General features: G+C 42.5%; 1 protein-coding gene across 1 annotated transcript in view; it reads left to right on the top strand.

Annotated features, from left to right (window-relative positions):
* The first annotated feature begins 21,206 nt into the window (after positions 1–21,206).
* The window catches only part of PLEKHM3 (pleckstrin homology domain containing M3), a 223,753-nt gene continuing 219,514 nt past the window's right edge, over positions 21,207–25,445 (top strand). Inside the window, exon 1 of the mRNA XM_063645025.1 lies at positions 21,207–21,347. The gene's annotated coding sequence lies outside the window, so the exon portion shown is untranslated. The remainder of the gene's footprint in view (positions 21,348–25,445) is intronic.

Raw genomic sequence — 25,445 nt, 5'->3', positions numbered from 1 at the left:
CCAGGTTCAAGCGATTCTCCTGCTTCAGCCTCCCGGGTAGCTGGGATTACAAGTGCCCGCCACCATGCCTGGCTAATTTTTGTATTTTTAGTAGAGATGGGGTTTCACCATGTAGGCCAGACTGGTCTCGAACTCCTGGCCTCAAGTGATCCGCCCGCCTCAGCCTCCCAAACTTCTGGGATTACAGGCATGAGCCACCATGCCCAGCCAGAATATTATTTTTTAAATAACATTTAAATTAATTTTAACCACTACTGAGATAATCACTATTAATATTTTATTTATATACTACAAATATATATGTGTATGTGTATGTATATTTATATATAATCATCTTTTAGAAATATTGACTTCTATGAGTGTATTCTTTAAGAGAACATGATTTGAAAACTAAAAGATCAACTTCTGAAAACCTTTGTTATTGGGAAAGTTGCCTAGCACAGATATAATAACAATTACTGGCATTTTATAGCATCTTACGTGAATTATCTCTTTTATTACTAAAAATAGCTATTGTTATTAACATAATAATAATTATTATTGACATATTAGTGACAGAAGAAAGAATACCTTGCTGGGAGGCATAAGTCCCAGTTCAAAGTTATGATTAGATACAAAGCTGCAAAATACTTTGAGCCTGAGTTTCCTCAAGTATATAATAAGCATCTTGGAGTAAATGAAGCCTGAGGCCTCTTCCAGTTTTAAAATCCTACCAAAGTCTTATTTTAGAATAGGGGCACTTACTGAGATGCATTTGCTGAGATGCAAATTTACTTTCAAATATTTTACCTAAAATGCACCTGTTTTCAAGCTAAGAAAAATGGATCACATTTTGAAGAAAATTCGAAGGCTTTGAAGATGGGGCCTATTTACAGAGACCAATTTGTTTCTCTGCATTATTTTAACATGCAACTCTTCTCCAGTCCTGAAGCTTCCTAAGTATCTGAGGCTTCGAAAAGTGGGGGTAGAGACAGCTTATTACCATGGAGATAGATGGGAGCAAACGGTCACATCATCAAAAGCAAACTAGAAATGTACAAAGCTTTTGTGATGCTGATCCTTTTTTTTTTTTTTTTTAAGTAAGAAGAAGAAGGGGAAAAGGCACAAATAAAAGGACAGATCTCTCTCATTAAATCCAACACTAATTTAGTAATCAGTGAAATAAAGGTACCCTTGAAAGCCTGCTGCCAGAAAATACAGTACAACAAAGAAGCACAAAAGGTTGCTGGCTGCCAGGTATAATTTCCAGGTACTCCAAGTGCATTTAGACTCCCTGTTCTCTTAGCTTTGCTTTGCAGATTGGCCGTCTTCGTGGTAGGCTCGAAGTATCCATTTAGTCACCCTAGTGTGTTATCCAAATATTTAGAAGGAGAAAAATTGTGGGAAAATAACGTTTAATTTTACAATTCGCCAAAGGAAACTGTTCAAAATTAAGAGGTCTAAGAAGCTAAGAATGAGTGTTAATCTATTTTTCTGTTTATTACCTATCACTTTGGATAATCTGGAAATAATTTTGACAGTGGGATAATAGTTGAAGTTGGGGTAAGAGTCCAAATTTTCACAAAGTAGCTTACATCAGAATAAAGTCGCCGTCAATTAGATTGCTTGCATATAGATATGCGAGCTATTACCCCTATCCATTACATAATCTTACTCCAGCAGAGGCTGCCAAAAACCTGTAGGCAGGAAAGATTTACACTCAGTTCTTCATAGGTGCCCAAAAGAAATCACTTTAGAATGATTATATAAGTTAAAGAACATGGCCAAGTTTGTGCCTTGAACTTTTAGTCTATCAATTAGCAATAGTAACTGCATACTGCTGAGATGTTTTAGAGACTGAGGTGATGTTTTAAAAGTGTTTTGTGCTATTCAGAGGGAAATTCAATTTACATCATATTTTAGAATGTGAATTATGAAGGAAATTGTCTCTTTCTCTTCCTTATCCCTCTCTTCCCCCTCCTCTACCTCCTTCTCCTCCTCCTCTTCCTTTTCCTCTTCAGATTTTTGCTCTTTGCCTACAGCATTAAGAGAGACTATTCTCATTATAAAGACATTGATTTCCTTAATTGATCTGTAAATTCAATGTATATGCCAAATAAAACACCAAGGTGATTTTTTTCAACCTGACAAAAATAACACTAAAGTTCTTCAAGACATATAAATGGGCAATTAGAAAAATTCTGAAAAACAAGAGTAGTAAGAGGGTAATTAATACAACTATACATTAAAATGTATCATGGAGTTATAATAATTAAAATATTTTATTCTAGAGAAGAAATAGAATAGCTAAATAGAATAGAATGGAATAGAAGAGAATGAACAGAAATAAACCCAAATACGTATACAGATTTAATGTGTGAAAAAGGTAGATGAGTCAAATTTATAGGGGAGGGATGGGAGAAGGGAAGATGTATTAGTCAATAGATAGCGATGAGAAAACTGGCTAGGAATGGAAAATAAAATAAAATGGGTTCCTCACCATGCTCTTTATATTCCCAAATTTCCAGAGGATTCAAAGATAGCAATATAATACATACTCTGTGGCCATACCACTCTGAATGCCCCCAATCTTATCTGATCTCAGAAGCTAAGCAGGGTTAGGCCTGGGGGCCTGCTTAATACTTGGATGAGAGAACTGTAATATAAACAAGTAAGTGTATATATGTGTATATATATGTATATACACACACACACACACGCATACACATAAGTATATATATACACACACATATATACTTATATGTATGTATTATACTTATTACATATACTAGTTTTGAACTACTATTATGTATATTAGATTATATAGTTGGTGAATTTATATATAATCTGGAGTATGAAATATATATAATCTAGGAGTTGTATATAATCTAGGAGTTTTAAAAAAACTGGTGAATTTATATATAATTAGGAGTTTTGAGTGAATTTATTCATTTATTGGTGAGTTTATTTATATATAATCCAGGAGTTTAAAAATAATTTCTAGGCTGGGTGCTGTGGTCCACACCTGTAATCTCAGCACTTTGGGAGGTCAAGGTGGGAGGACTGCTGGAGCTCAGGAGTTGCAGACCAGCCAGGCATGGTTGTGCACACCTATAGTCCAAGCTACTTGGGAGGCTGAGGTGGGAGGATGGCTTAAACACAGGAAGTTGAGGCTGTAATGAGCTATAACTGTGCCACTGCACTCCAGCCTGGGCAACAGAGTGAGACCCTGTCTCAAAAAAGAAAAAAAAAGAAAACGTAAAATAAAATAGTAAGACTTTTTCTTCATTTTTCTTTTAGTTTTATTTTTTATACCCACACCACACAGACGTAATATAAAAAGACTTTCTAGGCAAGACACACAATTCTAAAGTCTTAAAGGAAGAGAAAAATAAATTTGAATATATACAAAGTGGAAAAAATATTGCAACATATTTGGCAAGCAAAGAAAATCATTAATATACAACTTCTTGTACAACTCAGTAAGTAAAAACAAATCAAAAAGAAAATGTTCGGCCGGGCGCGGTGGCTCACGATTGTAATCCCAGCACTATGGGAGGCAGAGGCAGGCGGATCACGAGGTCAGGAGATAGAGACCACGGTGAAACCCCGTCTCTACTAAAAATACAAAAAATTAGCCGGGCGTGGTGGCGGGCGCCTGTAGTCCCAGCTACCCGGAGAGGCTGAGGCAGGAGAATGGCGTGAACCCGGGAGGCGGAGCTTGCAGTGAGCCGAGATTGCGCCACTGCACTCCAGCCTGGGCCACAGAGCAAGACTCCATCTCAAAAAAAAAAAAAAAAAAAGAAAATGGTCAAATCTATTAAAATCTTCGTCTCATTCACAAATAACTGCATATAAAAATAATGAGTATATCCATATAATGAAATATTATCTGGCAATAAAAAGCAGCATTATTAAATAACTGCCAAAAAGTATAAATAACCCAAATGCTCATCAACTGATGAATGGATAAACAAAATATGCTATATCTATACAATAGACTGTTATTCAGCCATAAAAAGGAATGAAAAACTGACACATGCTACAACATGGATGAGCCTTGAAGACGTTACGCTAAGTGAAAAATGCCAGAGACGACAGCATATGTCTTATGATTCCAATGACATAAAATGCTCAGAATACGTATATCCAGAGAGACAGAAAGTGGGTTCGTGGTCGCCTAAGGCTGGGGAGTGGGACTAGAGGAAAAATGGTGAGTGACTGCTAATAGATACAGTTTTGGGGGGAGGTCATGAAAATTGATTGTGGTGATGCTTGCACGACTCTGTGAAATACTAAAAACCATTGAATTGTGCACTTCAAATGGGTAAACTGCCTGGCATATGAATTATATCTTAATAAAGCTGTTATTTTTTAAAAGCTTATGTAAAAAAAAACCAATGAGCGATTTGAATTTGTTTATCATGTTACAAAGCTAGATAATAATAAATGTTGTTAAGAATACAGACACAGTCAGTCTCATACTCTATCGGTAGGAGTGCAAACTGGTACACTTTTTTGAGGACAATTTAGCAATATCCTTCAAAATTTAAATACACCACATCCTTTAATTCTGCAATTCAAAAAATTACCATATGGATATACTTGCAAAAACTTGCCTATATATGTACAAGTATATTGTTTATAATAGAAAAATCTGAAAATCTGGAGCTAGCCATTCTGGGGAATATTATACAGCCTTTTATTTTTTATTTTATTTCTTTTTTTTTTTTTTTTTTTGAGACAGAGTCTCACTCTGTCACCCAGGCTGGAGTGCAATGGCACAATCCTGGCTCACTGCAAACTTCATCTCCTGGGTTCAAGCGATTCTCCTGTCTCTGCCTCCTGAGTAGCTGGGATTATAGGCAAGCGCCACCACACCCAGCTAATTTTTATATTTTTAGTAGAGATGGGGTTTCACCATGTTGGTCAGGCTGGTCTAAAACTCCTGACCTCAGATGATATGCCCGCATTGGCCTGCCAAAGTGCTGGGATTACAGGTGTGAGCCAACATGCCCAGCTTTATACAGCCTTTTAAAAATATTATAGTTATATGGGCTGATATGAAAGGATCTCCAAGAAAACAATAAAAATAACAAATATTTACTGAGCTTTTGCTATGTGACAGGCACTCTTCTAAGTCCTTTACATTCAATAACCCACCTAATCTTCTTTGGAACCCTATATTTTTAATATCATCACCCTTATTTTCTAGATGGTGACACTGAGAGGCACAAATAGGTTTAAGCAACCTGCCCGAGATTGCATAGTAACTAAGTGGTAGACACAGAATTCAAACCCACTTGAATAAATTTAAAAAGTATAGATCTATATAAATATGGCTTCATAGTTAATCTTTTCTTTCTAGGAGCATACATAAGTAACTGTTTGAAGAGAGAGGTACTGAACTGCCTCCTGATTGGTTACTAGAGGAGGCAAATCAACAAAAGCTACAAAATGAGGTGGGTTTTTTTGTTTGTTTGTTTGTTTTTTAATGGAGGGATGGGAGTGGAGGGAGTTGTTAGTATTTACTTTGTGTGTCTCATGATCTAATGTCTCTGTTACTGACTGGAAGCAGATTGCTGAATCCATAATTTGATTTGCCTGACATTTTTAGATAGGTCAACCTAACATATCTAAAACTGAATGACTAATTGTCCTTTTGATCTTTTACTTAAATGAAGTAACTAGTTTACAGACCTAATTTTCCCTTCTTAAGGTGTTAATTCTCCCTTCTTAGGGTGTCTAAGACCTGACCTTTCTTTTTCAGTGTAACTACATTATGTCTAGACTACTCCAGTCTAGCATTCAACATTGGTTTTATCCCATTACTTTCTTGCACAAAAGCCTTCAAACTCCCAGTATTAGTCTGTTCTCACTCTGCTATAAAGAAATACCCGAGACTGGGTAATTTATAAAGAAATGAGGTTTAATTGACTCACAGTTCCACATTGCTGGGGAGGCCTCAGGAAACTTACAATCATGGCAGAAGGCAAAGGATGAGCAGGCACTTTCTTTACAGCGCGGTAGAACAGAGCAAGTGCAAGCAAAGGAAATGCCAGATGCTTATAAAACCATCAGATCTCCTGAGTCTTACTCATTATTACAAGAACAGCATGGGGGAACCAATCCCATGATCCAATTACCTCCACCTGGTCCCACCCTTGATACATGGAGATTATTACAACTCAAGGTAGATTGGGGTGGGGACACAGAGCCAAACCATATCATTCCCCTCAGGTAATGGTTTCATCCTCAGCCCAGGTTTCACACCTTCCTTGGTCTGTTCAAATCTTTCTCTCCAGGCAGGGCATGGTTGGTCACACCTGTAATCTCAGCACTTTGGGAGGCCAAGGTGGGAAGATCGCTCGAGCCCAGGAGTTCGAGATCAGCCTGGGCAAGATGGCAAGACTCCATTTCTATTTAAAAAAAAAAAAAAAAGGTTTCTTTCGGTATTATTTCCCACAATTTTACCCTCCACACCAGCATTTGCTGCATGAGATTTTTGCTCTATCCCTAAATCAGCCCGTCCCTTTCTTTCTGCCCATATCCATTATAGCCTGACTTCCAAGTCCAACTTCAATACAACGTTTTATCTAGAGCCTTCCCTGAGTAATCACTGTGAGGACAACTTCCTTGTAAGCTCATCCAGGCATTATTTATGGTTTACTTTGCAATGGAAGAAATGCCAATGCCTCCATTTTGTCCTCTCTCACCTGACCAAGATCCTCTCTCTGCAGATTACTCTCTCTCCCCCCTGTATCCTCAATCTCCCTCTCTTTACTGGCTCCTTCCCATCTCCATTTAAAACTTTTCAAGAGTCTCCAATTATAAATGAAGCAGAAAGTTATGTGGCAGTGAAAGTTCTGGTCCCCCTGTGTCCGGAATTGGTGGGTTCTTGGTCTCACTGACTTCAAGAATGAAGCCGCGGACCCTCGCGGTGAGTGTTACAGTTCTAAAGGCGGCGTGTCTGGAGTTTGTTCCTTCTGATGTTCGGATGTGTTCGGAGTTTCTTCCTTCTGGTGGGTTCGTGGTCTCGCTGGCTCAGGAGTGAAGGTGCAGACCTTCGCGGTGAGTGTTACAGCTCTTAAGGCGGCGCGTCTGGAGTTGTTCATTCCTCCCGGTGGGCTCGTGGTCTCGCTGGCTTCAGGAGTGAAGCTGCAGACCTTCGCGGTGAGTGTTACACCTCATAAAAGCAGTGTGGACCCAAAGAGTGAGCAGTAGCAAGATTTATTGCAAAGAGCAAAAGAACAAAGCTTCTACAGTGTGGAAGGGGACCCGAGCAGGTTGCCACTGCGGGCTCAGGCAGCCTGCTTTTATTCTCTTATCTGGCCCCACCCACGTCCTGCTGATTGGTAGAGCCGAGTGGTCTGTTCTGACAGGGCACTGATTGGTGCGTTTACCATCCCTGAGCTAGACATAAAAGTTCTCCACGTCCCCATCAGATCAGTTAGATACACAGTATCAACACAAAGGTTCTCCAAGGCCCCACCACAGCAGCTAGATACGGAGTGTCGATTGGTGCACTCACAAACCCTGAGATAGACACAGGGTGCTGATTGGTGTGTCTGCAAACCTTGAGCTAGATACAGAGTGCCGATTGGTGTATTTACAATCCTTGAGCTAGACATAAAGGTTCTCCAAGGCCCCACCAGAGCAGCTAGATACAGAGTGTTGATTGGTGCATTCACAGACCCTGAGCTAGACACAGGGTGTTGATTGGTGTATTTACAATCCCTGAGCTAGACATAAAGGTTCTCCACATCTCCACCAGACTCAGGAGCCCAGCTGGCTTCACCCAGTGGATCCCGCACCTGGGCTGCAGGTGGAGCTGCCTGCCAGTCCCACGCCGTGCGCTCGCAGTCCTCAGCCCTTGGGTGGTCAACGGGACTGGGTGCCATGGAGCAGGGGGTGGCACTCGTTGGGGAGTCTCGGGCCACAAGGAGCCCATGGAGGGGGTGGGAGGCTCAGGCATGGCGGGCTGCAGGTCCCAAGCCCTGCCCTGTGGGAAGGCAGCTAAGGCCCGGTGAGAAATTGAGCGCAGCGCCCGTGGGCTGGCACTGCTGGGGTACCCAGCATGCCCTCCACAGCCGCTGGCCCAGGCGCCAAGCCCCTTATTGCCCAGGGCCGTCAGGGCCAGCCGGCTGCTCTGAGTGGGGGGACCTGCCAAGCCCATGCCCACCCGGAACTCTAGCTGGCCCGCAAGTGCCGCGCGCAGCCCCGGTTCCCGCTCGCGCCTCTCCCTCCACACCTCCCTGCAAGCTGAGGGAGCTGGCTCCCGCCTTGGCCAGCCCAGAAAGGGGCTCCCACAGTGCAGTGGTGGGCTGAAGGGCTCCTCAAGTGCCGCCAAAGTGGGATCCCAGGCAGAGGAGGCGCCGAGAGCAAGGGAGGGCTGTGAGGACTGCCAGCATGCTGTCACCTCTCACCCCTAAGTAAAGTGCCGAGAATACTGAATTGCAAGCCCCAGAATACTGCAGCAGTGATTTCTGGAGCTTGCAATTTTCCATGCACTGCCTTAAGCTCCAAGTATCAGACAATCAAGCAGTGGGCAGATGGGGAGAGGGAGGTAAACTGCAACAAGTATTTTGGAAAAAACAGTTTGACAGTAAAGAGTTAAAGATTAAAGTGTTCCCCGGGGCCTTATCTGCAGGGGATATGTTCCAAGATCCCCAGTGGATGCTTGAAACTACAGATAGTACCGAACCCTGTGTATACTACGTTTTTCCTTATACATACATACCTATGAATAAATTAGCCACAGTAAGAGATTAACAACAATAATTACTAAAATAGAACAATTATACCAATATACTGTAATAAATGTTATATGAATTTGGTCTCTCTTTCAAAATATCTGATTGTACTGTACTCACCTATTTTCTATGGGTAACAGAAACCACAGAAAGCAAAACCACATGTAGAGGGGGACTGTTGTAACATCCTTATGACCAAGCAATTCCATTCCTAAATATATACTCTATAGAATTCCTTGAGCATGTGCACCACGAGACATGTACAAGAATATTCATAGCAGCATAGTTATCATAGTCCAAAACTGCAAACAATTCAAATGTCCATCGAGAGTAGAGCAAATAAATAAAAATGGTTGTATTGTAATACACATAAATGTATTATACTGCATAGGGAATGCTTAACAGTATTCTATACAAGAGAATACTACTGAGTGGTGAAAATGAATAAACCGTAGCTACATGTAAGGACATGGATGAATCCCATCAACATTTGAGAAAAAAAAAAAGAAAAGCAACCCCTAATATCCAGCAGCTGTGCTCATGCTATCAGCTGGCCACTCACAACTAAACATTGGTGTTCACCTGTTGAAAGTAAGTAATTTCATGTAACATAACACCAGATAAGGCCACGCTGTGACCATGATAAAGACAAAAACAAGATTACTCTGTAATCACATCTGACCACAGACAAAACATGGATATTGCCCAGACCACAAAAATGACTAAGTACCCTCTTATTCTAGCTAATATGAGGGACTGCTGCTTCTTTCCCAATTACAGCATTAGTCTTGGTCTAGCCTTCCCTCCTTCTAGATAAGATTTAGTGCGATACTCAGTGCTCCTGACAGTATCTAATCCAGAGCAAAGTCCTTGTTCCTTCAACTCTCCCCAAAATTACCTAACAGAAGCCCAAATCCTACAATGAGTCCTGATACCCTCTTACTAGGATGTCCTGACACCCTCTTACTGAGATATCCTGACACTCTCTTACTGAGATGCCCCCTCCTTCCCCATGCTGTGCTTCCCCCTCACTATAATGAGTAACGAACTCAATTTCTTCAACTGCAGGAGTTTTCCTGTTGGACTACAGGGCATTGGCACATTAAATGGAAAGAAGCAAGTCCTCCCAAGATATGAACTTCCTTGAATAGGAATGATGAGAAAACTAAATAAAAATAATAATAAGAAAAAAAGCAAAATATAAACTTGCATTCAAATTTCTTGAAATACTAATTACATTATTTAGGGATGCTTATCACATCCTAAGTGATGTGACACAACTATACAACTATAGTTGTATAAATGATACAACTATAGAAATAAAAGCAAAGAGGCCAGGCACTGTGGCTCAAGCCTGTATTCCCAGCACTTTGGGAGGCCGACACAGGCGGATCACCTGAGGTCAGGAGACCAGCCTGGCCAACATGGTGAAACCCTGTCTCTACTAAAAATACAAAATTAACTGGGCGTGGTGGTGCACACCTGTAGTTCCAGCTACTCGGGAGGCTAAGGCAAGAAAATCGCTTGAACTGGGGAGGCGGAGGTTGCAGTGAGCCGAGTTGTTCCACTGCACTCCAGCCTGGGCAACAAGAATGAAACTCTGTTTCAAAAAGAAAAAAAAGAAGAAGGGCAGGGCAGAGCAGGGCAGGGCAGGGCAGGGCAGGGCAGGGAACGGGATGGGAGGGGAGGGGAGGGGAGGGAAAGGAGAAAGAAAGGAAATGAAAGCAAAGAGAGGATTATGACAAACACTGGCATAGTGTTAGCTCTGAGGGGAAGAAAGGGAGGGGCTAGGTCAAGGCATAATTGAGGAATGAGCACCAGTGAAAACTGCTGCCAGAGAGCAGGTAGGGGAAAGCTGGCTGAAACCTGGAAACTGACCTGATAGCTACGGAGGTGACCTCTTCTCCGGATGTGTCTGAGAAGAGGGCTCCAGCATTATTCCACTTAACAGAGAATGGATTCAAGAGCTTGTTTGATGATAAACTTTCAGTCTAGACGTAGCTTACCTTATTCAAGGACGAGTAAAGAGGGCAAAACACTGCAGCCTTGGAGACACTTGCAGAATAGGAAAAAGGAAACAACCTCCAGAAGGTTCTAGGGTAGAGCTTGCCCCAGGAATTGATCTACTGTAGAATACAGAAGGAAACTTCAGGGAACTGGAAGTCTCCAAAGGTACAAGACGGATTTTTTTTTTTAAGGGAAGAGCTATGAGTTATTAAAAGAAAGGAATAAAATGAAGACAGAAGTATGAAATGAAAAATGCAATGTATTCATCTGTTGAGGCTACTCTAACAAAGCACCATGGACTGGGTGGCTTTTAAAGAACAGAAATTTGTTTCTGATTGTTCTCTAGGCTTGGAAGTCCAAGATCAAGGCACTGGCAGATTCGGTGTCTGGTGAAGGCCTGCTTGCTTCCCTTTAGACAGCCGTCTTCTCACTGTAATCTCACATGGCTGAAGAAGCCAGAGGTCTTTCTCAGGCCTCTTTATTAAGACACTAATCCAATGCGTGAAGACTCCATCTCACCTCCCAAAGGCCTTTTACCTCCTAATACCATCACCTTGAGGGTTAGGATTTCAACATATAAATTTTTGGGGAATGCAAGCATTCAGACCATACCATAGACAATCTTATTATTATTATTTTTTTTTGAGAGAGTGCAGCGTCACGAGCATGGCTCACTGCAGCCTCAAACTCCTGGGCTCAAGTGTTCCTCCCTCCTCAGCCTCTCAAGTAGCTGGGACTATAGGCATGAGCCACCACACCCAGCTTATTTTATTTTATTTTATTTTATTTCATTTCATTTCCTTTTATTTTATTTTATTTCATTTTATTTATTTTAGTTAGAAATAGGGTCTCACTCTGTTGCTCAGGCTGGTCTGGAACTCCTGAGCTCAAACGATCTTCCCACTTCGGCCTCCCAAAATGCTGGGATTACAGGCATGAGCCATCATGCCTGGCCACAACAAAATTTTTATTAAAGGAAGAATGATGTGATGAAGAAAGATTGCAAGGAAATTCTTGTGTGCTGGAATTTAAAACAAAACAAAACAAAACAAAAACAAAACAGGCTGGGCACGGTGGCTCACGCCTGTAATTCTAGTACTTTGGGAGGCCGAGGCTGGCGGATCACGAAATCAGGTGTTTGAGACCAGCTCGGCCAAGAGACCAGCCTGGCCAATATGGTGAAACCCCGTCTCTACTAAAAATACAAAAATTAGCCGGGCATGGTGGTGGACACCTGTAATCCCAGCTACTCGGGAGGCTGAGGCAGGAGAATTGCTTGAACCCGGGAGGTGGAGGTTGCAGTGAGCCGAAGATCATGCCATTGCACTCCAGCCTGGACAACAGAGTGAGACTCCGACTCAAAAACAAAACAAAACACCACAATGTTGGAAGTGTAGCAAAACTGATGCTGTAGTGACAAGGACAAGTTAAATAACTTTCCCAAAATACAGGGAAAAAAAGGACAACGAATGATAAAGATAAGATGATAGAAACGAAGGCTAAAGAGCGAAAAGCAGAGTCAACTGACGTTTCTTAAGAACTCAGAATCAGTGGAAAGACACACTCACCAGGGATATGAGAGGAGAGCGATTCTCTACTGGAGGGTGGAGATGAGAGTGTGTGATGACAGCCTGGGTGGGCACATGATGAGAATGGCCCCAGTGGGCTGGTGTGCTTTTAAATTGTAGTAATTAGTGTCTGCTAATTGGGCTGTATTGTGTGCTTCAGTTGAGTTAGGAAAAAAATAAGTCAGAACCACTGTAAAATAGAAGTCTGATATAAGGAAATGAATGCGTATGAATGAATGAGTGAAGTTGTTTAACTAGATCAAAAGTGCTAATACATGTTCCAGATGAAATAAATCTCAGGACTTCAAACCCAGACTGGGCAACATAGTGAGACCTCATCTCTATAAAAAAATAAAGGAAATTAGCTAGGTGTGGTGGCATATGCTTATAGATCCTACTCCAGAGGCTGATGTGGGAGGATTGCTTAAGCCCTGGAGTTTGAGGCTGCAGTGAGCTATGAACATGCCGTTGTACTCCACCCTAGGTGATAGAGTGAGACCCTGTCTCAAAAAAACAAAAAAAAATCAAGAAAAACATACACCTAGACATATTTGAACAAAATTTTTGAACCACAGAATTAAGAAAAAAAGCTACCATATTTTCTCATCATAAAAAGAAAAATCCCAAAACAAAGAAAAAAATTAATATTGTCACAAGTTTCTCTTTTTGTGTCACATAAAATACCTGAACACAATGAAACAATGTTTACAGAATGCTGAGAAATGATGTTGAAATAATACTCAGCCACATTTTTATTCAGGAAAAGGCAATATAAAGACTCCTCCAATTCAACAGCACTTGGAAAGATGCCACCTCTGTACTCTTCTTTAAAAATTACGTGAGATGGACTCTAACAAACTAATAAACTGGTAAGTCATGGTGATGAGTACTTATCAACTAAAATTGAGATAGTTTTAATACAAAAATTAACTAAGCATGGTGACGTGCATCTGCAGTCCCAGCTACTCGGGAGGCTGAGGTGGGAGGATCGCTTGAGCCGGGGAGGTAGAGGTTGCAGTGAGCCAAGATCATGCCACTGCTCAGATGACAGAGCTAGACTCCAGCTCAGATGACAGAGCTAGACTCCGTCTCAAAAAAAATAATAATAATAGTAATGAGCCTGCATCGCTGAGTCCCGTGTATTAGAAACTGAATGTATAACTGGAAATTCTTGTAATTTACTTCCATGTAGAACACTGGGTTTGCTGAAGGATAAATAATAAAATGTGCTAAGTTGAAGTTTATATGCACATTATTAAAACTCAGTAACCTCAGCAATTGTTCAGATTTAGGCCAAATATTTTTTCAGGGAGGAATATTTTGTCATTGACTTTGTTTACGTTTGCTGGCACATGGTGATAAGCACAGCCCAACTTTCAGTTGATTTTATTATTGTTCCCACTGCCCTACCCTTGGTCTACCACTGGCTTTAATAATTCTGGGAAGCCAGACATGGTGGCTCACACCTGTAATCCCAGCACTTTGGGAGGCCAAGGCAGATGGATGACTTGCGGTCAGGAGTTCATGACCAGCCTGGCCAACATGGTGAAACCCCGTCTCTAAAAATACAAAAATTAGCCAAGTGTGGTGGTGGATGCCTGTAATCCTAGCTACTTGGGAGGATGAGGCAGGAGAATGGCTTGAACCTGGCAGGCAGAGGTTGCAGTGAGCTGAGATTGCACCTCTGCACTCCAGTCTGGGTGAAAGAGTGAGACTCTGTCTCAAATAATAATAATAGTAATAATAATAATAATAATTCTGGTAAATCAGGCTGGAAATCTGAATGCCAGATCCTAGGTCTCTCTTTTTCTAATTTTTCTCCAAAGAAAGGACTGCGGTTTAATCATTTAGGGTCATGTTCCCACTGTATGTAAAGGAAAGTCATTGCAAAGGTTGAAGCAAGTGAGGGAAACCCTTTTCTTGTGTAATAGCCCAGGGTTGGTAGAGCAGCTGCTCGTTACCAGCAGTGATGTACGCTCTCCCTGGCTTTTGGCTCCAACACCGTTTGCTTCCGTCTTTCTTCCTTAAGCTTGTGAAACAGCTGCTGAACCTCAACGTGTCATGTGGACTTTCTGCTCAGGAGGAAGCAGAAAAAGCAAAAGCAAAATATTCACAAAGCTAAATCTGTCCCTTTTTATGAGGAAAACAATAGCTTTCCTAGAAGTCTCATCTACTAGGCTTTTGCCAAAATCTCACTGACCATACTGGCCATCCCACTGTGCAAGAGAGAGTGAGAAATACGGCCTTTTTATTTTAGCTGGATTCATTGCCACCCCAAATAAAATTGGAGTTCTTTTGGTGAGAAGGCATGGATATTGTTTAGATAAGCTGCCTGGAAACTAAATGCTAGCTATTGAATTCTTTCAGTTGTGAAAAGGTACAGAAATAAACTTGGGGTATAACTTGAATTTCCCATAAGGAGAAGCCTGTGGTGGAGAATCACTATAATTTTAAACAGTTCCAGTGCTATAGCATGAGAAAGATCCATTAAGAAAGATGCTTAACTATGGAGCGATAGAGACCATAATTTCTTTGGGCCAAAATCATTTCATGTTTCTACTTTTTGTATTTTAATATTTTTTCACTGATGTTGCCTTTCTTTTTTGTGACCGAGAAAGGTTAAAATATATTATCATATTCAATCAACATGAATACGTATCATAAGGTCTAGAGACTATTAAAACCAGAAGCAGGCTACTCCAAAGGCAAATATTGACCCTTCTTTTTCCACCCACTCATCTTTCAAGTTCTTGAATCTGCCAGAAAGCAGCAGTGGCCCCAGTAGCAATATTAACTATTTACCATTTACTTAGGTCCTTAGCCCCACCTGCACAGCAGCTCCTGAAAGGAAGGGCATGATGGACGCAATGGGCGTTTTTTGGGTGTTTTTAACGCCAAGGCTCCCTAACACCAAGTTCTCAGGTTTGTCTAATCCAGCTACTTCCTTGTTGTAGTAGACCCATGTTTTCTTAGCTTGCCCTCATTGAGGTGAATAACATATTTGTTGGTGAAAATTTTCAAGATCAGATACCTGTTTTCTTTTTTTTTTTTTTTTTTTTTGAGGCGGAGTTTTCGCTCTTGTCACCCAGGCTGGAGTGCAATGGGGCCATCTCGGCTCACTGCAACCTCCACCTCCTGGGTTCAAGCGATTCTCCTGCCTCAGCCTCCTGGGTAGCTGGGACTACAGGCGCCCGCCACCACACTGGCTAATTTTTGTATTTTCAGTAGAGATGGGGTTTCACCATCTTGGCCAGGCTGGTCTCGAACTCCTGACCTCGTGATCCACCTGCCTCGGGCTCGCAAAGTGCTGGGATTACAGGCATGAGCCACCGCGCCCGGCCATACCTGTTTTCTTATTGTCTCCCACCTCAGAAAATAGCATGGTTTGAAGGATGGGCTCAGGAAAGGAGCTCCCGTCTAGGGAGGATACAGTCTGAGGCTGACAGGCTCCACTACCGAGCTGAAGAAACTGCCACTTTTTGGAGACAAATCTGTGCAATTCATAGTCTCTCTAAAAAAAACACTTCTCAAAAACTCTGGCTGGGCACAGTGGCACATGCCTGTAGTCCCAGCTACTCAGGAGGCTGAGGTGGGAGGACCACTTAAGCCCAGGAGTTTGAGTCCAGCCTGGGCAACATAGTGAGATCCCATCTCAAAAAAAAAAAAAGTCTGGGCCAGGGTCTTCCATTTTGCTTTTATATGGGATTTCATGCTAGATAGACAGAGATGTAATCAATGTAGATATAGATGTGGATACAAATAGAAATAGGTATACATATACATACAGAAAGAGATATACATATATTAATAGAGATAGGTAAAGATAGACATATACACATAGGTAGGTATAGATACATGGGGGACTAAGTCTACCAAGAGAAGAGTTGCAAAACACTTTGAACACCTAGGCCTCCATTGCAGCTGATCATCACAAAGTTTGTGCATACCTCATATCACGGCCATCTTCACAACTGTATTCTCAAACACCACTATCACCATATTCTTCCCAGACTAAAAACCAACAGTGATAAATTATGGTACCTCCGTAGGCAATATATCATTATGCAGTGAAATACCACTGGGCCATTTAAAATAATGAGGTAGGGCCAGGTTCTGTGGCTCACACCTGTAATCCCAGCATTTTGGGAGGCTGAGGCAGAAGGATCACTGCGGTCAGGAGTTCAAGGCCAACCTGGCCAACATGGTGAAACCCCGTCTCTACTAAAAATACAAAAAGTGGCTGGGAGTGGTTGTGCATGCCTGTAATCCCAGCTACTCAGGAGGCTGAGGCAGAAGAATCCCTTGAACCCAGGAGGCAGAGGTTGCAGTGAGCTGAGATGGCCCCATTGCACTCCAGCCTGGGCCACAGAGTGAGACTCAAAAAAAAAAAAAAAAAAAGAAAGAAAGACTGACAGAGGTATGGGGGATGTATTGTGAAGTGAACAAAGGAAGTTGCAAAGCTGTGAACAGAAAATTCTATGTGGTGTTATTTGAAGGGTGGCAGGAGCTGGAGAGAATAGTGCAGAAGAGATGTGATTAGACGATGGATAAAAAAAAAAAATTCTAAGGGAACATATACCAAAATGCCACTTTTTTTTTTGGTTGGGGAGAAGATCATTTTCCTACATTATATGCTTCTCTAATGCTTTATACTTTTATACGAAAATATATAACCTTTGAATTCAGGAAAATACATCGATTCATATGTACAACATGTTTTTAAAATTCACTTTCAGCCAGGCTGCTGTATCCCAATACTTTGGGAGGCTGAGGCAGATGGATCACCTGAGGTCAGGAGTTCAAGACCAGCCTGGCCAACATAGTGAAACCCCATCTCTACTAAAAATACAAAAATTGGCCAGGTGCAGTGGCTCACGCCTGTAATCCCAGCACTTTGGGAGGCCGAGGCGGGCAGATCACAAGGTCAGGAAATCGAGACCATCCTGGCTAACATGGTGAAACCCCGTCACTACTAAAAATACAAAAAATTAGCCGGGCACAGTGGCAGGCGCCTGTAGTCCCAGCTACTCCGGAAGCTGAGGCAGGAGAATGGCGTGAACCCGGGAGGTGGAGCTTGCAGTGAGCCAAGATCATGCCGCTGCACTCCAGCCTGGGTGACAGAGTGAGATTCCATCTCAAAATAAAAATAAAACTAAAAATAAATAAAAATACAAAAATTAGCTGGGTGTGGTGGTGTGTGCCTGTAATCTCAGCTACTCTGGAGGCTGAGGCAGGAGAATCACTTGAACCTGGGAGGTAGAGGTTGCAGAGAGCTGAGATTGCACCACTGCACTCCAGCCTGGGCGATAGAGTGAGACTCCATCTCAAATAAATAAACAAATAAATAAGTAAATAAATAAAATTCACTTTCTTACAAGATCTGGCCTTGCCTTTGCTACTCATTCTTACTTTATACCACTCCCAGACTTTCAGCTTCAATCAGCCTCCCTCCTGCCATGTTCATTTCCTCACCTCTACTCCTATTATTCCTTCTGCCTGGAACACCCTCCCCTGAGCCCTTCATTATTACAAATTCTACCCAAATGTCCTTCAAGGGCAGCCCAGCTTGAATCCAAGAGTCTCCTTGAAACTCTTCTTCCAAATCAAGTGTGGTGGCTCACACCTGTAATCTCAGCACTTTGGGAGGCTGAGGTGGGACGACTGCTTGAGACCAGGGGAGTTCAAGGCCAGCCTGGGCAACATAGCGAGACCTTATCTCTATTTTTTAAAATAGAAAATATGCGGTGGCTCACGCTTGTAATCCCAGCACTTTGGGAGGCCGAGGCGGGTGGATCACAAGGTCAGGAGATCAAGACCACGGTGAAACCCCGTCTCTACTAAAAATACAAAAAAATTAGCCGGGCGTGGTGGCGGGCGCCTGTAGTCCCAGCTACTCGGAGAGGCTGAGGCAGGAGAATGGCGGGAACCCGGGAGGCGGAGCTTGCAGTGAGCCTAGATCGCGCCACTGCACTCCAGCCTGGGCGACAGAGCGAGACTCCGTCTCAAAAAAAAAAAAAAAAAAAAGAAAATATGTATAAAAACGTTTCCTTCAGCTCTCATTCCACTCCGACCACTTATTTTCTCAATTTTTATAATGTCTTTCAAACTTTAGTGTGTATAGGAATCCCCTGGAGAGATTGTTAATGCTCTTGTTTCCCCACCCCCAGAGCTTCTGATTCAATAGGGTGACGTAGGGCCCCAACATTTGCATTTCAAACAGTATTCCCAAATGATGTTGATGCTGCATGCAGGTTGTGGATCACACTTCTAGAGACACTGGTCCAGAACTCAATAATTTAGAACGTATATTCTGTTGTTTTGTTCATTCTATGAAACACATATCTCTTTCATTAGACTGTCAGCTCCTTGAGGGCAGGAATCTAGTTTCACACTCCTCTATCCTGTGCAGTACAAGAGTGCCAAGAGATGCCCATAGGATATGTGTTAATTGAGGCTTGGAGGTTTTCACATTTTCTCCATAATGTAGATGCAGTAAAGATTATGTGTTTGCAGCAGTCTCTTCCAGTAGTACCAGCTCTGGAAAATTTCCTGGCACTGGCTCTGAACTTGAATGCATCTGGAACCCATGAGTTGTGACCATGTGGCTTTATGTTCACCTGTCTTGGGTGGACAATTCTCCATGGGCCTCAGATTTTCTGAAAACACAATTTTATAATAAGAGTTTTTTTCTTTGTTCTCCAGACTGTCCCTAAATTGGTGCAATCCTGAGGCTGAGTGATGCAACTTTATTATAAGACAGCAGTCTGGGTCTAGGTGGCCATACTAAGTGTAAAATACAAGTATGCAATCAATTTCTAGCTTTTTATTTATTTTTTATTTTTTGACAGGGTCCCACCCTGTTGCCCAGGCTGGAGTGCAGTGGTGCAATCACAGTTCATTGCAGCCTCGACCTTCTGGGCTCAAACAATCCTCCCATCTCAGCCTCCCAAGTAGCTGAGACTACAGGTGTGCACCACCACGTCTGGCTAATTTTTAAGTTTTTGGTAGAGATGAGGTCTCATTATTTTGCCCAGGCTGGTCTCAAACTTGTGGGCTTATAGCTTTATATTTTTAAAAGGAGTGATAGGATACACAGCCTCAGTCAGCCCACTGTATGAATGCCTGATCCCATTCAGTGTGAGTCATGTTACATTCAGCTGGCTGTATATGGCCTGATGGCCTTCTCTCCAGGGCAGTCGAAGGCAACAGAATACATACCCAATCCATGCTGTTACTCTGCATCTACTGAAGCCCACGCTTCCTTCTCCAAACAGTAGAGAAAGTCCCCAGTTTTCTTGGGGATCATAAATAATTGGAACAATTCCACCCAACTATCTCTGTGCTGGCATGTCTGGAGTGCTGAGACACTCTAATTCTTCAGCTTCTTCTTTGGATAGACCCTCTGTTCTCTTTCCCACTGGGTCTTGAGAAGACAGGAGGCATCGCTAAAGCTTGTGTGTGTTTACTTGTGCCTTGTGAGTCTGTTATTGTGTAAAGATGCTCTCAAAGGGGGAATAAGAATGTGCTTCTAGTTCTACCCCTAAAACTAGAAAGTTAGTCTTTAACCCCATAGGAAGAGACCTGGCCCTTTACGCTGATCTGAGAAAATATGGAATATAGGTAGTTCCCAAATATACTAGACATAGGAACCTCTCAGGGAACAAACTTTGGTTGATAAATTGCAAACAGGCGGCCAGGCACAGTGGCTCACACCTGTAATCCCAACACTTTGGGAGGCTGAGGCGGGCGGATCATGAGGTCAGGAGATTGAGGCCATCCTGACTAACACGGTGAAACCGCATCTCTACTAAAAATAAAAAATAAAAAAACAGCCGGGCGTGGAGGCACGTGCCTTTAGTCCCAGCTACCCAGGAGGCTGAGGCAGGAGAATCCCTTGAGCGACAGAGCAAGACTCCATCTCAAAAAAAAAAAAAAAAAATTGCAAAGGCATGGAGGAGCAGGGTACAGTATTTTGAATCACTATACGCAACGCAACAAAGATTTATTAAGCACTCAGGTCACAAACATTGTACTGGGCATTGAGGACAAGATGGTACAACAAAAATAGGCATAATTATTGCTTATGGAGCATGTGGTCATTCTCATGAAGCTTACAGTTTCACAGCAAGGTAATTATTAATATAAAAGCATTCTGATAAGTATAAACGTTTAATTACTGTAAATGCTGTGAAGAGGAGCATATGGTGCTATAATTGCATGATATAGACATCGTCAACCTAGAAGGGGAACTAAGGGACAACTTTCCTGAAGGGCTGACTACTGAGCTGAGAGCTTAAGGATGAGTGGAAACTGCTCGGGTAAAGAGTGTTCTAGACAGAATGATATGCAAAGGCCCTGTGGCAGGAATGAGCATGAATCGCTCATGGCATTGAAGAAGGCTGCAGTGGCTGAAGCAGACAGCTAGGGGGAGCATGGTACAAGATGTTGCTAGGGAGAAAAAAAGGACCAGACCATGTCTGGGTCTCTTAAATCACAGTAAGAATTCTTATGAGCAATAGGAAGCTACTGAAATGCTTAAGCAGGTTTCTGTTTTGAAACAGTTACTCTGGCTGTTGGCTGTTGTAGAGTTAATGGATTGGAAGGGCCAATAGTGCTGCTAGGAGGTGATTGCAGGACAATTGCAGTCACCCAGAGGAGAGAAGATGGAAGCTTGGTCTAGGGTTGGGAGCGGGGAAATGAAGAGAGGTAGACAGCTCTGCACAGAAGAGTTCCCCATATGTGATGCAAGCTTCTAGGAGAGCTAAGCATTTGAAGCCTTTGTTATAAAGCTAACTGATTATGGAACAGTAGTTTGAATTTAGGTGGCTGTATTAGGTTTGTAAGCATGTGATTGACTTCTAGCTTCATATTTTAAAAGCGATAATGGGACAGGCAGTTTTTCTAGAGAAGTGGAGTCCTGGAGAGTGAGTAGAGAAGCCAGCTCAAGGAAAAATTCCTCAGGAGTGCCATTCTGCTTTATCACCACTGAGTGCTGCTGTTTCCAATGACAAGTTCCCAAGAAACCAAAGGGCCAAGTAAGGTAAGAGGAATGGGTTGGGTCGGGGTGGGGTTGGGGGTTAGCGGGGGTGGAGGGGAACCAACTTAGAGTTTTAAAAAGTGGAGAAGACAAAGATGTTTTCTAATTTTGGAAACCTGAGTCCTAAGCTGCAAGGGTCCAAATCAAATTTTTGGGAAGGTCATTTTGTAATATGGCAACTTCTTGCTTTACTGTCAGCATCTCTAAAGACAGTCCCCAGTAATAAAGGGGCCAAAAGAGGCTTTTTTAGAACCATTAGTGTACCCCCTCCTGTACAGTCCCATTAGCGGGCCTTATTAAACCAACCCAGACAAAGAGCAAAGATGCCCTAGTTAATGGAGAGTCTCCGATAATTACTCTGCTCAGCCTCTTCTTTTAGGGTCTGAATGGTCTTTAAATAATGTTTCTCTTGCTGTGGTAACAGACAATGACCTAGCAGTCTGCTTTAAGCGGTGCCAATCCCATTAGCCGAAGAATAGCAAAGCTCTGTGTGTGTCTGCGTGCCAAGGGGCGAGTGTGTGTGTGTGTGTGTGTCTGTGCGCGTATATGTGTGTGGTGAGGAGCTCAGCTTATGGCAGGGATCAGGCTTAATGTTGCTTTCTTCCTCTTTTCCTCCCTTTCTCTACACATCCATCCCTCCCAGGAACCAAACATACCACTGTGTCTATTGGGTCATCTGCCTGTTGAGTGACAACCTGCCCTTATTGAAAATGGAAACAGACTCCCTTAAATGCTTGCGGACAATGTTTCTCATTCCTATTTACTAAAAACACTTCTCTGTAGGATGTGATTCTAAACATGCCCCTGTCCTCTAAGAACTTCACGTCCCGGAACCACAATAATGCAAACAATGTAAAGTCACCCCAGTAAATGTGTGCCATTCAGGGTGGAAAATGTTTTAAAAGCTTCATAAATGTGGAAGAAAAAGATTGAGGGTACAAAAGTTATGGGAAGGAATGCCAAGATCTTTGGAATATTTTCCTCTGTGGCTCTCTCTCCTGATGCCTTGCAACTCTTTTTTCTGATAATGAGAATGCTTACTTATATTTGAAGACAAGTTATATCCTGGACAGAGAATGCAGAAACGGGTCAACCTTAATTTATTTAGGAAGGATCAAGTGCTCCAACATGAACGTGTGAATAAGTTCGATTATGAATTGTTTGGTAATAAAAATGTACAAAACAACATTCAGAAACACTGCCATAAATGGAACCTGGTTGCAACCTGCTCTTGCTCACTGTTGTCTGGAGGACTTTTTCAGAGGCTCCAGAATGGTCTGATTCAACAGTTTTTGAATCAACTGGGTGTGAAAACAGGCTAGCATAAGTAGGTAGGGTGACTCCACTCACACAAATACATGGGAGTGAGTTATTTGCAGCTCATTAAGTATCACAAGGCCTCTCCCCACCACATACCCACCCGTCACCCACATCATATGCCTCCTAGGAAGAATGATTATATTGAAGCCAACAGGATAAAAGAGCCATTTTCTGGTTCTGGGTTCTAGAAAGACATCCTAGACAAAGGAATAGTCTACTTGGGAAAACTAAAAAGATGCTCCATTTAGTTCTTACTTTATTTAACTTTGATCTGCATTTGTTGTTGTTGTCGTTGTTCTTGTTGTTGAGACAAGGTCTCACTCTGTCACCCAGGCTGGAGTGCAGTGGCATGATCTTGGCCTGAGCAACAAGAGTGAAACTCCGTCTCAAAAAAAAAAAAAAAAAAAAAAAAGCTCATTTGGGTCTTAGCGTAGTGTTGGGGGAAGATTTTTAGATCACATAAGAAAAGAAAAGAGAGTGGCCGGGCGCAGTGGCTCACGCCTGTAATCCCAGCACTTTGGGAGGCTGAGGCGGGTGGATCACGAGGTCGGGAGATCGAGACCATCCTGGCTAACATGGTGAAACCCCGTCTCTACTAAAAATACAAAAAATTAGCCGGGCGAGGTGGCGGGCGCCTGTAGTCCCAGCTACGCGGGAGGCTGAGGCAGGAGAATGGCGTAACCCCGGGGGGCGGAGCCTGCAGTGAGCCGAGATTGCGCCACTGCACTCCAGCCTGGGTGAAAGAGCGAGACTCCGTCTCAAAAAAAAAAAAAAAAAGAAAAGAGATGGGGCTGTTAGAGATAGGAGTGGACCTTAGGTAAGATTAAAAAAAAAAAAACAAAAAACAGGCCAGATGCAGTGGCTCGTGCCTATAATACTAATACTTTGGGAGGCTAACGCAAGAGGATCACTTAAGGCCAGGAGTTTTAGACCAGCCTGGGCAACGTCCTATCTTTGTAAAAAAAAGAAAAACAAATTTAAATTAGCCAGGTGTGGTGGCCTGATCCTGTAGTCCCAGCTATTCAGGAGGCTGAGGTGGGAGTTCAAGGCTGCAGTGAGCTATGATTGCACCACCACACTCAAGTCTAGGCAACAGAGCAAGACCTGGTATCTTAAAAACAAAAAAACAAAAGACATGATGTGTGCTTCATGAAAGGCCATATATGCAAACCAACCCCCAAATGCAGAAGGAACCAAGAAACCAAAGAACAAGGCAGACAAATCCAGTTTGTCAGTAGAGGGTTATTTACTGGGGAACTTATGGACAAAAGGATGGTCTTGGGCAGCTGCCAGACAGGTAGATTTCCACAGTTATCTCCCAGATCCAGTGCTTATATACCATAGGGAAAGGGTATATGTGCTTTAGAAGGAATGTATAAGGACAATTGAAGTCCACCTCTCAGGAAAAGGGAAGAATGCTATGTGTGTCATAGCCTAAGGGCAGGATTTGATAACATCAGGGGTGTCTTGGCCTAAGAACAGGATTTACAGACAGTATATATAGATAAAAATAGAAATCTTTTCCCCAGACTGGGGTTAATCAGAAACCAACATGGCAGATTAGCATCCAAGATGGAGTCACTTTTGTCTCCACAACCAGTTCACCAAAGTTTGAACAAGGGAGTGTTCTTTCCAAAATGCTCTTTGCTTGTAGACAAATGAGTATGTTTGCCTTAATTGTCATAGACATTTATTTGATTTCTGTTTAAGTATTGCTCTTAGATCTTAAACTGGAAGGATGACTATATGCCCATCCCCTAATAAACATTTTGATGTCTAGTATTCCTTTATCTGAAAAACAAAAAACAAAATAACAACAAATCCTTAAAAATCACTGTTGAAACCCAAGTATAATTCTGAATCTTGATTGTCTTCAACATTACAAATATAAATTGCTCATTAGATCTTCCTATAGGCCATCATTGTGCTTGGTATTGTGAAGAGTAGTAAATATAATTCCTAATCCTAGACTTTGTGGCTAGGATTCTAATTCAGATGTCCTGATTCTTTTATCTATTTATTTATTTTTTATTTAGAGGTGGGGGTCTTGCTGGGCCAGGCAGGGTGGTTCACGCCTGTAATCCCAGCACTTTGGGAGGCCGAGGCAGGTGGATCACTTGAGGTCAGGGGTTTCAGACCAACCTGGCCAACATGGTGAAACCCTGTCTCTCCTAAAAATACAAAAAATTAGTGGGGCTTGGTGGCATATGCCTGTAATCCCAGCTACTCCAGAGGCTGAGGCACAAGAATCACTTGAATTTGGGAGGCGGAAGTTGCAATGAGCAGAGATCACACCACTGCACTCCAGCCTGGACAACAGAGTGAGACTTGGTCTCAAAAAAAAAAAAAAAAAAAAGAGATGGGGTCTTACTATATTGCCTAGGCCAGTCTTAAACTCCTGGCTTCAGCAATCCTCCTACCTTGGCCTCCCAAAGTGTTGAGATTATAGGCGTGAGCCACCATACCCAGTCACAAATGTCCTGATTCTCAAGCCAGTGCTTTTTCTAGTATAGCAAAGCCTCTCTTATGACATAAGTACCTTATCAAAATCCCACATATATAAAAGATAGAATATTGCATTAAAAGGGTTGATCCCCAGTAGCCCCTCCATGCACTGCCATCAGGCCTGGGCAATCAACTGTTCTCTAGCTCCCCTCTGGCCTCTCTGGCCTAGAAGGTAGCAACCTGGAGGCCCCGCCTTCTAGATCAGGTACATGTGGCTTCAGAATTCCCTGCCCTGAAAGTTGAGAGCCTGCCTCCAGGGCTGCATGGGCCTTTTTC

Source organism: Symphalangus syndactylus, chromosome 8, assembly GCF_028878055.3.
Source record: "Symphalangus syndactylus isolate Jambi chromosome 8, NHGRI_mSymSyn1-v2.1_pri, whole genome shotgun sequence".
In the NCBI taxonomy this organism is placed as follows: domain Eukaryota; kingdom Metazoa; phylum Chordata; class Mammalia; order Primates; family Hylobatidae; genus Symphalangus; species Symphalangus syndactylus.
This window is presented reverse-complemented; position numbering and strand designations above follow the sequence as displayed.